The 12,009-nt window shown below is 41.6% G+C and overlaps 1 long non-coding RNA gene across 1 annotated transcript; it reads left to right on the top strand.

Moving 5' to 3' along the window:
* Positions 1-811: 811 nt before the first annotated feature.
* Positions 812-8,830, top strand: LOC123981287. Its single transcript, XR_006827728.1, has 2 exons — positions 812-865; positions 5,918-8,830. It is a non-coding gene; the product is annotated as an uncharacterized LOC123981287 (long non-coding RNA).
* The last annotated feature ends 3,179 nt before the right edge of the window (positions 8,831-12,009 follow it).

Below are 12,009 nucleotides of genomic sequence, written 5' to 3'. Positions count from 1 at the left end.
TATCAGTTTATGCTCAAGGTAAACTGATCATCTCTTGTATGGCAACTAATGACTAGTCTAATGGTTTGTGAAACAAACAAAACTTATTTCAAAAAACTTTTTTATGGATAATACACTGTGTGGCACAGTTAAGTGATAGGCCCCTGACAACACTTTGTGAGATAAAAGCTCTTTCATACCTTTTACGCGCCGCTATTTTTTTTATTATTATTTTTTACTTGTGTTGCTGTGTATCGTCATCAATCTACATTCAGTTTGGAGTCACAAAGCTGAATGAAGTGGAAGATAATGGACACAACAAGAGTGAGAAAGTGAGTGAGGAAAGGATGGGTCATTAAAAGATTGTTGCCAGTGGCTCTAATCCACCAGATGATTAGATTCACCTGTGCTACTAACTACCAAAAATGAAATGTAGGGGAGACCAGATATGTGGTTGTATGAATATCACAGATCTCATGAGCTTATATAAAATACACAGTGTTCCTTTGTTACAACCTACCCCACTACCGGGGTAGGTTGCAACACATGCTGGGGTAAGTTGTAACAATTAGACAAAAGAGGCAAGAATGGATGACATACAGTGTGATTTGCTTCAAAAACAGGTATAGTGAAATAAAAGAACAATGTCTTCTCTGTAAGTGCTTGAAGCGAGCTGGTATTCACAGGTATGCAGTATACATTGGTGTAAACCCCCCCCCCTACTGGTCATGATGTACAATTCTGGATGACGGTGACTCATGTGTCTGTTTTTTCCCTCAGGTGTCTTAGGTTTTGGTGACGAGGGGAGAAACTGATAAGAGGGCGCTGGGCGCTTGGCTCTCTCTCTGGCCCACTTTCCAGCCATGGCAGCAGCACACCACTGAGAGTACGACTGTTTGTATTTCCTTGATTATCGTTCTTTTCTTATATTTCTGATGGGACTGGTAGTTTAGTTTTCGCGGCTTTATTTCTGTTTGTTTAGTTAGGGATTGGTTTAGGGTAGAGGGGAAGCCTCCAGATCCTACTGCCCTTTGTAGGCTGGTCTGGAGGGCTTCCCTTTCTTTTGTTTGTTTTGGCCAGCCCATCAGATTTGTTTTAAGTTAAATTTTGAACTTATTTTATGTTTATTTCAATAAACTTATGTTTACATTACTCCTGGACTCTTCGGTTATGTTCAACCCCCTCTTATAACAAGCTTTGGTGGGTGGGGTCGTAACATAATTTGGGGACTCGTCCAAACTAATTGTAAACTTGGTAAAGCTTTCAATAAGGGTTGAGATCTAGATTTGTGGGTTTTGGTGGCAGCAGACCTATCTAGATGTATTTATAGCCTTTTGTACTATGTATTGCCCTTTAGCGTGTTTGGGTAATTTTGTGGACATAGTTGGCTTTCTGGTGAAATGGATCTAGTGCTGTACTGTGGGGTGCAGTAAACTGTGAGTCAGGGTTTTTTTTTTTGCAGTTGTGTTGAGGCTGCTTGATTTTTGTGCTGTAGTCTCAGTTTGGTGGTTCTCTTTATGATGGAGTTTAAATTGGCGGAGTTTGAGTGTCCTACTCCAGAGGGGTTTTATCGGTGTACTAGGGAAAGTCTGCTGTTTGCTGATCACTATGAGGTAGCTGTTTCTAGACAAATGAAGAAGCAGGCTGTTAAGGCAGAGTTACTTGCTGCATTGGTGGAAAAGGGCATTTTGCCACAGCTTCAGAGTATTCCAGAAACTCCCGAGCAGTCATGTCAAACTACTGGTGAAGCAGTAAGACTTAAAGAATTGGAAGTTGAATTGCAGCGTCTGGTGTTAAAGGATAAGGAACTTAAGTATTTAAATGATCTCAAAATGAAGAAGCTTGATCTCCGCATGCGTGAATTAGAGCTTGGTGTTGCTTCTCAAGTTTCGTCTAGATCTTCAAATTTTGATGTAAGCATAAACAGTCGCTTAGTTCCTCCTTTTAATGAAAAGGATGTTGACAATCATTTCACCTTATTTGAGCAGGTGGCTTCTACACTGAAGTGGCCAAAACAGACGTGGACGTTGTTGTTGCAATGCGTTCTGAGTGGTAAAGCGCAGACTGTTTACTCATCACTTCCGACGGAAGACAGTCTTGATTTTGAAGTAAAAACCGCTGTGCTTAGAGCATATGAGCTGGTGCCGGAGGCGTACCGTCAAAAGCTTCGCCGGTTGAAAAAGTTTGGCCATCAGACGTATGTTGAATTTGCTCGGGAGAAGGAGACCCTTTTTGATCGCTGTTGTACACCTAATTAGGTTGGCGATTTTTGCACAGCTTAAACTGTTAATATTAATAGAAGACTTTAAAAACAGTCTTCCAGAGCGAGTTTCAACTTACTTAAATGAACATAAGGTTTGTGATATTTTTAAGGCTGCTGTCTTAGTTGACGAATATGTGCTTACACATAAGAATGTCTTTGTAGATCGTCCTTTTTGGAATGTTAAGCCTTTTGAGAACCTGATTCCTACTGGGAAGGATAGGCATAGTGAAGTTGAGGGGGGCAGAAATGCTGGTCCCTCAGAGCTTGATGCTGAGGATGAGTTGAAGGTAAAAGACATCATGTGCTTTTATTGTGAAAAAAGACATATTGTGGCAGGCTGTCCTGTGTTGAAAAAGCGAAGTGTGATGCCTTTAGCTTTAGTAAACAAACTTGATAAAAATTTAAATTAACCTGTGTTGTCTAAAGATGTCTATTGACCTGACTGTATTTACTCCCTTTGTTATGGATGGTGTTGTCTCGTTGCCTGGTAACAAACTTAAAGTGCCGGTAAAGATTCTGCGGGACACTGCTGCCTCCCAGTCTCTTATTTTGGAAGGAGTTTTGCCATTCGGTAATGAGTCTGCTGTGGGTTCTGACGTTCCTGTGTTGGGTTTTTGTATGGAAGATGTTGATGTGCCTCTGCATAGGGTCTGTGTGGAGTCTGACCTTGTGTCAGGAGAGGTGTCTGTGGGGGTGCGCCCTGGTTTCCCTATAAAAGGGATTGCCTTTTTGATGGGGAATGATTTGGCCGGTGGAAAGGTGTTGGTTAAAACTGAAGTGACGCCGATTCCTGTTAGGCAGGTTCCTGATGAGCTTGCTCACAAGTTTCCCAAGGTTTTTACTGCATGTGCTGTTACTTGATCTATGTGTAAACAGGATGAGGAGGGAATTGATTTCAGTGAAAGTTTTCTTGTTGATCCAGATAATGGTCACTCATTTTCTCCAGTGGGGGCTGAGAGTAATGCTACAAGGGCAGAGACCTTTCCTGAGGCTGAGCGTTTATCCTTATCTCGTATAACAGTTGATTGATGCGTAGAAAAATTGTTATGTTGTCTCCTTTGTTTGAAGATGCAATAGCTGGAGAGAAAGTTGTACTTCTGTCAACAGGTTATTTTGTGAGATGGTTTGCTCATGCGTAAATGGATGCCATCCAGTGCATCTGCTGCAGATGACTGGAGGGCTGTGACCCAAATTGTAGCTCCATGTGCATATCGAACAGAGATTTTGAATCTGGCTCGTGATAGTCCTCGTATAATCGTATTTTGCGCCATTTCTTTTGGCCTGGGTTAATGAGGTGATGTTTCACGTTATTGTAAGTCTTGTCATCTATGTCAGGAAGTTAGGAAACCAGACCATCCCTCCTGCTCCATTATATCAGATTCCGGTGGTATGTGAGCCATTTGAACGGGTTCTGGTTGACTGTGTGGGCCCCCTGCCTCGTACAAAAACTGGTAATAAGTTTTTGTTGACTGTGATGTGTGCATCCACTCGATTACCAGAAGTGTTCCCTTTATGGAAGATCTCAACTCCAGTGGTTTTAAAGGCTTTGACAAAGTTTTTTTTTTTTCATTGTTTGGTTTGCCGAAGGTTGTACAAACCGACCAGGGTTCAAACTTTATGTCACGGGTGTTTGCTCAGGTGCTGAAGCAGTTAAATATTAAACACTGTCATTCTAGTGCATACCATCCTTAGAGTCAGGGTGCACTTGAGCGTTTTCACCAGACATTAAAAACCATGTTGTGTACTTATTGCCTGGAGTTCGAGAAAGATTGGGATGAAGGAGTTAACATGCAGATGTTTGCTGTAAGGGAGGTGGTTCAGGAATCTTTGGGGTTTAGTCCATCGGAGTTAGTATTTGCCCATACTGTGCATGGGCCATTGAAGTTACTTAAAGTGGCTGTATGAGGGGACAGAACAAAACTTGTTGGACTATGTGAGTAACTTCAGATTTAAATTACGCAGAGCTTGTGAGATAGCTGGGGATAATCTTGAAGCAGGGCAGGATGAAGGTGTGGTTTGATAAACGTGCTCAAAATAGAGAATTTCTGCCTGGGGATAAGGTTTTAGTGTTGCCGGTTCCTGGGTCTAGTTTGCAGGCTCGCTACAGTGGGCCTTATGTGGTTCAGAAGAAGGTTGATGATAGACTACCTGATAGCCACTCCTGATCGCTGCCGTAGATCTCGTCTGTCATGTTAATATGCTAAAGTCTTACTGTGACAGGCAACAGATGTAGCCGGACACGGGGTCCAGTTCTGGTGCAGGGGAGGGTGCTGTGATTATTGGGGAGGTGTCCAGTACTGACGCTGGTGCACATCCTGTGTTTGGTGACGGGTTTAATCTCAGGTTAACTGACCACTTCTGATTTTGGTGATAGTTTGTTTTCTGTAGCCTTGACCCAAGGGAAGTTATCGAACTCTGACATATTGAAAAACCTTCCCGCTCGTCTGTCCCATCTGTGAGCCGCAGTGCTCTGAGGTGGTTAAGTTAAGGGAGTCAAATAAATCACTGTTTGCTGATGTTCCTTCTCAAACTCACTTACTGAAGTATGACACTGATGTGGGGGATATACAGCCCATTAAACAACATCCGTATTGAGTAAATCCAGACAAACGTCGCCGTCTTAAGGAACAAGTGGACTATATGCTACAGCATGACATTGCTGAGCCCAGCTGTAGTGCGTGGAGCTCTCCGTGTTTGCTTGCTGATAAAGCTCATGGTGAAGATCGTTTCTGTACTGATTTTTAGAAAAGTGAATGGGGTGACAAAGCCTGATTGTTATCCTCTTCCTCGAATGGAGGATTGTGTGGATCACATTGGGGGTGCCAAGTTTGTTACAAAACTAGACTGACTAAAAGGATACTGGCAAGTACCATTGACTGAGTGGGCAAAGGAGATTTCTACATTCGTCATGCCCGATGATTTTCTTTGCCTTTGGAATGCGAAACGCGCCGGCTACCTTTCAGCGGTTAATGAATGTTGTTCGATCTGTTGTTCCATTCTGTGAAGCGTATCTTGATCTGGTGGTCTGTTCTGACTCAGGGGTGGACCATCAGGAGCATCTGCATACAGTGTTTCGTTGTCTGAAAGAGGCAGGTTTAACTGTGAACCTGTTAAAGTGTGAGTTTGGACAAGCAACAGTGACTTATCTTGGAAAAGTGGTGGGGGGAGGTAAAGTTCGACCTCTTAAGGCGAAGGTGGAGTGTATCAAGGCTTTCACTGTTCCACCCACCCGAACTGAGCTCCGCCGTTATTTAGCGATGGTTGGTTATTATCGGGGGTTTTGTAAAAATTTCTCTGCTATAGCCTCACCTTTAACAGACCTAAGCCCAAAAGTGGAGTTTGTATGGTCCGATACTTGTCAGTTGGCATTTAATCAGACCAAAAGCTTGCTGGTAAAAGCCCCTGTTCTTGCAGCGCCTCGGTTTGATCATCCTTTTAAGTTGGCTGTAGATGCAAATGACACTGGCGTGGGCGCTGTTCTTTTACAGGAGGGTGATGAAGTAGAGCATCCGATTTGCTACTTTTCAAAAGAAACTGGATCGTCATCAGTAGTATTCAACCATTGAAAAGGAGGCCTTGGCACTTGTCCTGGCTTTAGAACATTTTGATGTTTATGTTGGCTCATCTATTGATGTGATGGTTTATACGGACCATAATCCGCTGGTTTTTCTGCAGAGAATGCGGAATAAGAACAGACGATTAATGAGTTGGAGTTTGCGGTTGCAGACCTTCAATGTGGAAGTCAGATACATCTGTGGCAGGGATAATGTTCTGGCTGATGCACATACTGGGGTAAGTTGTAACAATTAGACAAGAGGCAAGAATGGATGACATACAGTGTGATTTGCTTCAAAAACGGGTATAGTGAAATAAAAGAACAATGTCTTCTCTGTAAGTGTTTGAAGTGAGCTGGTATTCACAGGTATGCAGTATACATTGGTGCCGATACACATGCCAACATGTGAACAACAGAGGAGTACTTTTCACAGTGCTGACAAATTAATGCTGGTAACCCTGGAGTGCAGGCCCAGAGACTGCATAGGATTATTTAAAGAAGTGTTACAACCCACCCCTTGTCAGCCATTGTTTAGCTAGCTGTGTTAGCATAGTGGTTTGAAATTAGCAGAGGAAAATGCATCACATGTTGCCTAAGAAATGACAATTTAATCTAAGTCATACATTTCTATTTGCAATAGTGTGTATATACGAAACAAAATACAGTCTCCAAAAATGTCTTGCCTCAAAATCTAAATTTTCTCTATACATTCTGAATGTGCCTGTTTCCAGCCTTGACCACCACCATGTGTGATTGGAATGAAGTACGTAAATACTCAAATCATCTCATGACTCATATCTTATCTGTAACTGGTGGAATTGGTGGTTTACAACCCTACGCGGTCTACCCTATACATAAATGACAATTTTTTCTTTTCTGTAACTGAAATGGTTATCACATCACTGCAAACAATTTCCACTCATATAGGATTTAAAAAAAAATCTTGCATCTGCTTGCTGCTGGGAAATTCCACTTGTCAACATGAGAGGAATTTAATTACTTTTGACCTTTTCTTAACTTCCCCCCCAACCCTTAATGTCTTTGATGAACTAATGGTGTTTAAAATGTATTGATGTTCTTCTTGAGCATTTGTTCTTAACACACTTGTATTGAGCAGATACAGTAATGACCTTTCTTACTGCAAAGCACAGGTGAATATTAATTATGCCCCTAATGCATTTAGTTGTCCCAGTTACAAGGCTTCACAATACTGTGGGACAAGTGTGAAAGCACTTTTGTGCAGTAATGTAAATGCTTCAAGTTAAATCTACTTTTCCCAGAAATAGCATCATTACATTTTATACTGCACTTTACTTACGGACAGTGAATGACCAAGTGAATGTTGTCAGCATGTGATAACTTTAAACAAACTTGTTTTGCACTCTGTCCATTGGATTTAACTCCAACGGTCTATCAAAGTGTGAGAACAAGCAGGTGGGCTCTGTAGACATTGGCCAAATCAAATCTCCGCCCTGAAGCCAAAGCCCTGAACCCTCTGCCTCTGTCCGAGAGGCTGCAAGGGCCCGAAATGGTACAATGGGCCAGCACTGCAACATGCCAAAACAACTGTGGGTTAGGTACATTTTTATTTTACAGACTGGCCCCCAGTCTTTTGTTTTTTAAATTGTGACTTAAACGTATTTTTATTCCATGGCTTTTAATCTGGCATGAGAGCTGTATGTTGTATTTGTTTGGTGTTTTTTGTCTATTTATTGTTTCAAGTCAATGTACAACACTTTGATAAACCTGTTTGTTTAAAATGTGCTTAGAAATAAAGAGATTGGATTTTGTACTTTATTTATGGCCGAGGCACTGAAAGGACTCTTATTTGAACATGTTCCAGGCTCTTGAGTAAAATCATTATTTTAAAATGACCTCTACCTTTGGACGAGAGGTCATTTTCAAATAATCACTGTTCTTGTTTTTATCAGAACAGGATCATACACTTAGATGTATACTTTTTTCCTTGTAGTTGCTCCTTCCATGTTTGTTTATGCCAGCTCTCCTGGAAACCCCGTTATTAATGTCACAACACTATGAACTGTGGGTAATTCCGTCAGGCAAAGTCTGCAGAGCCCACAAAGGGCTCAAAAGGTCTGCGAGAGAGAGCCCTCATGTGCTTGACAATTTGACAGTGGGACAGCCCATGCCCTCATGGACTTACCGGGAATGTACCTCTGAGTCCATGAGTGTGGAGATTGGGATTCAGCCATAGACTACAACATGAGATGATTAGAGATCAGCCAAGTGCAACAGTTTTTTTTTTTCTTTCTTTTTTTTTTTGTCCAAGTCAGACAGAAGGGAGATTTAGATTTGCATATATGTTTAAAACAGAAAATCAAGAAGTAAGCTCTATTTAAATGTTGCAGTGAGACAGAAGGAGAGCCGTGTTTTGAAAAGGCATCAGAACAACTTGATGGACCATGAAGGCGCATTGCTCAGCCGCCAGCCCCGGACACACATGGATGGCAGTCACACAGTCTACTTTCACTGAGGCAAAACCGATAGTCTCCTTTTGTTTTCATGAATCCAGTGCTGCTTGGCCTTTCCTTCCATCTTGTGTTCCTGTCAGTTTCAAGCTCAACCTGACTGAGCTGGTCTGATGCTCAGGAAGCCGTTTGTACAAGTTGCCCGCCTCATACAGGAAGTGCTTTGTTTCTCTCTGCAAATATTTCATCACCCTGCCTGCAGGCTCCAACAGCCCCCTGCTATTCTGAAAAGGACACACATCTGCCTTATATGATGATGCAGTATATCTTTCACACACTACAGCTGTTTTGTAACCACTCCTTTTAATCCACCTTATTTTGCAGCACTACCATGTTTTTCTGTTTCACTGCATTCATACATAAAACTACTCTTACGCTGACATACTTGCAGGTACTGACATATTTGACTTAATTGCATGAATGTATGCTGTAAGATACTGTGATTTTGAAGATTCAAATCCAAATTAGTCACTCACAGTTAACAGCTGTTCAAGTGTTTTACTTGTAGATTAATCTTGGAAATTAAATTCTGTTCTGCTCTTACCCCCTCTCCTCTGGCTCCTTTTTTTTTCTGTTACAATGGATCTTATGTGCAGTTGTACCTTTACATCTTAGCCTAATCATATTACACATAAAAGAAGAGCCCATAAAATAGCCTACATAATAGAGATTTGAACTACAATAAGAACACTGTGAAGATAATTAGGCTACAAATTTACTCAATGCGATGCCAAAAAGCCGCCCTGGCTTTGTCGTCCGCCATGTTAGATTTAGCCGTTAACTTGTCTTTACATTCATAATTTCCTGACACTACCAATGTACATTCCTCTGAAGAAATATGGAGCATGCGCCATTTCGAAAAAACTCTACCTGCACGGCCAAACATGCCCCTTTTATGCGAACGCGCACCAACTCCAATTAAGTTAACACGGGCTCAACTAACAAACATCTTATTCACCTTTGTAGTACCGTTTAACTCCAGTGTAGGCGGTCAGAGTTTGCCTGATAACCCCGAGTTAGGTCTAACTCTGAATAGGTCGATCACCCTTCGAAGTAGCCTACAGGCAAACTCAGAGTTGACAAACTCTGACTGCCTACATTGGTATTAAACGGCAGGCCTACTACAAAGGTGGATAAGATGTTGGTTAGTGGAGTCGATGTGTCTTGAGGGGTGTGTTCGGCCGTGTAGGCAGAGGTTTTCACAACGGCGCGTGCTCCGTATTTTCCACAGTAGAATGCACGTTGATTGTGTCAGGATATGAAGAGTGTAAAGACACGTTTAGGCCAAATCTAACACCGTGGCGGCCAAGAAACCCAGGGAGGCTTTTTGGCATCGCATTGAGTAAATTTGTAGCCTAATTATCTTCACAGTGTACTTAGTGTATGTATTTTATGGGCTCTTCTTTTAAGTGTAATATGATAAAGATGTAAAGGTAGAACTGCACATAAGGTCCATTGTAGAAAGAAAAGGAGCCAGCGGACAGGGTTAATAATCCGAGACAAAATAATTTCCAAGATTAATCTACAAGTAAAAAACTTTAATATTCTGACATTATAGTCACACATTTGAGAGAAACTTCACTTTGTAAGGCTGCAACATCACACACATGTCTGCCATGTAGGCTATTATGCATGCATTGGAAAGTTATATTAAACTTAAATACTGTGTTTAGCTCAAAATCACTATCATGCAATTTAGAGACTTTGCCTTGGATTCGGCGTATTCAGAAGAAAACACCAGAATGTTTTTTTTACGACATTAATTTCAGGGAATTTTCTTCTTGTAAGTTTCACACTTTCATCTAGGATTTTTTTTCTTGGTTATTAACCCCGACCCTGGCTCCCTATTTTTTGGATATGTAAAATAGTCTATATAAATATGTGAAAACAAACAGGCGAATTCAATTATAGACTACAGATGGACTACATCTAAAAAACTGTCCCGTTAATTAAGATTCCTCTCTAAAATCACAGAGGCTGCAGGGCTCGCTGTCTGAATGTAATGCTGTTGTGTTCAGAACTTCATTGCAACCGCAGTGGAACAAATCAGGATGAAATCTAAACATATTTTATGAAGTGGTGTGTAATAATTTCCTACTTCTCATCATTAACGCTGACTACACATGTGGTGTGTAGTGTGCGTGCAGGGTAACCTCGAGTCAACCATGAACACAACCTGCTCGGAGCAGTTTAGAGATGCAGCGTAAATTGCCATGGCAACAGACCTCGGGTAACACCTATCCCCCTTTTGTAGTACGGGTTAACCGGGAAGTTACACCCGACGTCACGAAGTTACTCCTCAAGTTACCTCGCTTCGTAGTAGCCTACAGGCCACTGGCCAACTCTGCACTCCTGGATTGTTGTGTCCTCTGAATCTACCACACGCCAGCTTTCTTGTCAGTCTAGTTTCTAGTCTTGTGTTTTGCTTGCCTGCCTGATTAACCACTTTATTTTCTCTGCTTTAAGGAAATTGATCAGTCTCCTGGATCTCCTGCCTGCCCAGCTTGCCAACACTCCCGTCTGGATTTCATCCCCCCTCACCAGCCAGTTCCCTCTCACTTTCTCCCACTCTCAGCGGAACCCGGACTCAGCCCGTATTCCTTTTTCCACCACCTATTCTGCCCTTCAGTTGAATGTTCTCTCTGGTATTAATAAACCTCTGTTGTCTTACCCCCGGCTCCGGTCTGCATCTGGGTACTGTTCAAACCTCTGACACCCTCTGAAGATAGATTCCCACAGCACTGTACCTGCTATGGGGGGGGAATTTCCTTTGAATGAAGAACATGACTGCCTTGTGTTGAGCAATTGCTGATATAAGGAAGTAAAATATGTGACCTTTTAGCAACCTTTTCTCCACCCCACAAAATAAAAATAAAAAGAGTTATAGAGTTATAGAGCTGTTTTGGTTCACTCTGATGGTTCTGATCACCTTCGTTTTCGGCTGCAGCAAGCCGCTGTTAAACCCTCTGCCACTGTACTAGTGACTAGTTGGTAAACATAGTGGAGCATTTAGCAGCAGAAGAGCCAGATCCAGATCAGAGTTAGTGGAAAACAAAACAGAGCAAATGAAATGAACACTAACGTTGCTCCGTGTCTGCTGGACATCTAAATCGGCAACACATCAACTTTACAGCTTGTTCCATTTCCCACGTGGCCAACAAAAAAATATTAATACATAAATCACAGTGATCTGATGTTCAAACTTTGAATGTGGAGTGATGTAGATGCTATTTTTATTTATTTTTTCTTTCCTGTAAATATTGTATTATTGTGTTTTAAAAGATCGCTGTGCGCATTCTGGAAGTCACCATACCAACATCAAGCCCCATAAATAAGACCACTGGCCTTTTAAGGATACTTTTCTGACTTTTCTAGTGTATATTACTTCAAAACAAAGCAGTGCATCTTGAGCAATGTTTCTCTTTGGCACAAAGTAAATTATTTTGGTGTCTTTTCCTGCAAAGCTCACTTAAATTCAGACAAATGTAAGCAATGTGTGATTTGTCTTGAGCCTTCCCGTATTTTCACTTCAACTTCTCCAATCCATCTCCTCCTTCCTGGCTCTTTTCCCTCTCACTTTTCACTGATAATAGCCAAGGATTTGATGGACTGTGCAATAAAACTGAATAACGCAACATGAATCATCCCTCTTTAGCAGCAAGATCTTTTCATATTTCATCTGCAAAAAGACTGCTAAAGCAGAAATAATTTAAGCAATATTT

The sequence above is a fragment of the Micropterus dolomieu genome, linkage group LG13, assembly GCF_021292245.1.
Source record: "Micropterus dolomieu isolate WLL.071019.BEF.003 ecotype Adirondacks linkage group LG13, ASM2129224v1, whole genome shotgun sequence".
Classification (NCBI taxonomy): Eukaryota; Metazoa; Chordata; class Actinopteri; order Centrarchiformes; family Centrarchidae; genus Micropterus; species Micropterus dolomieu.
This window is presented reverse-complemented; position numbering and strand designations above follow the sequence as displayed.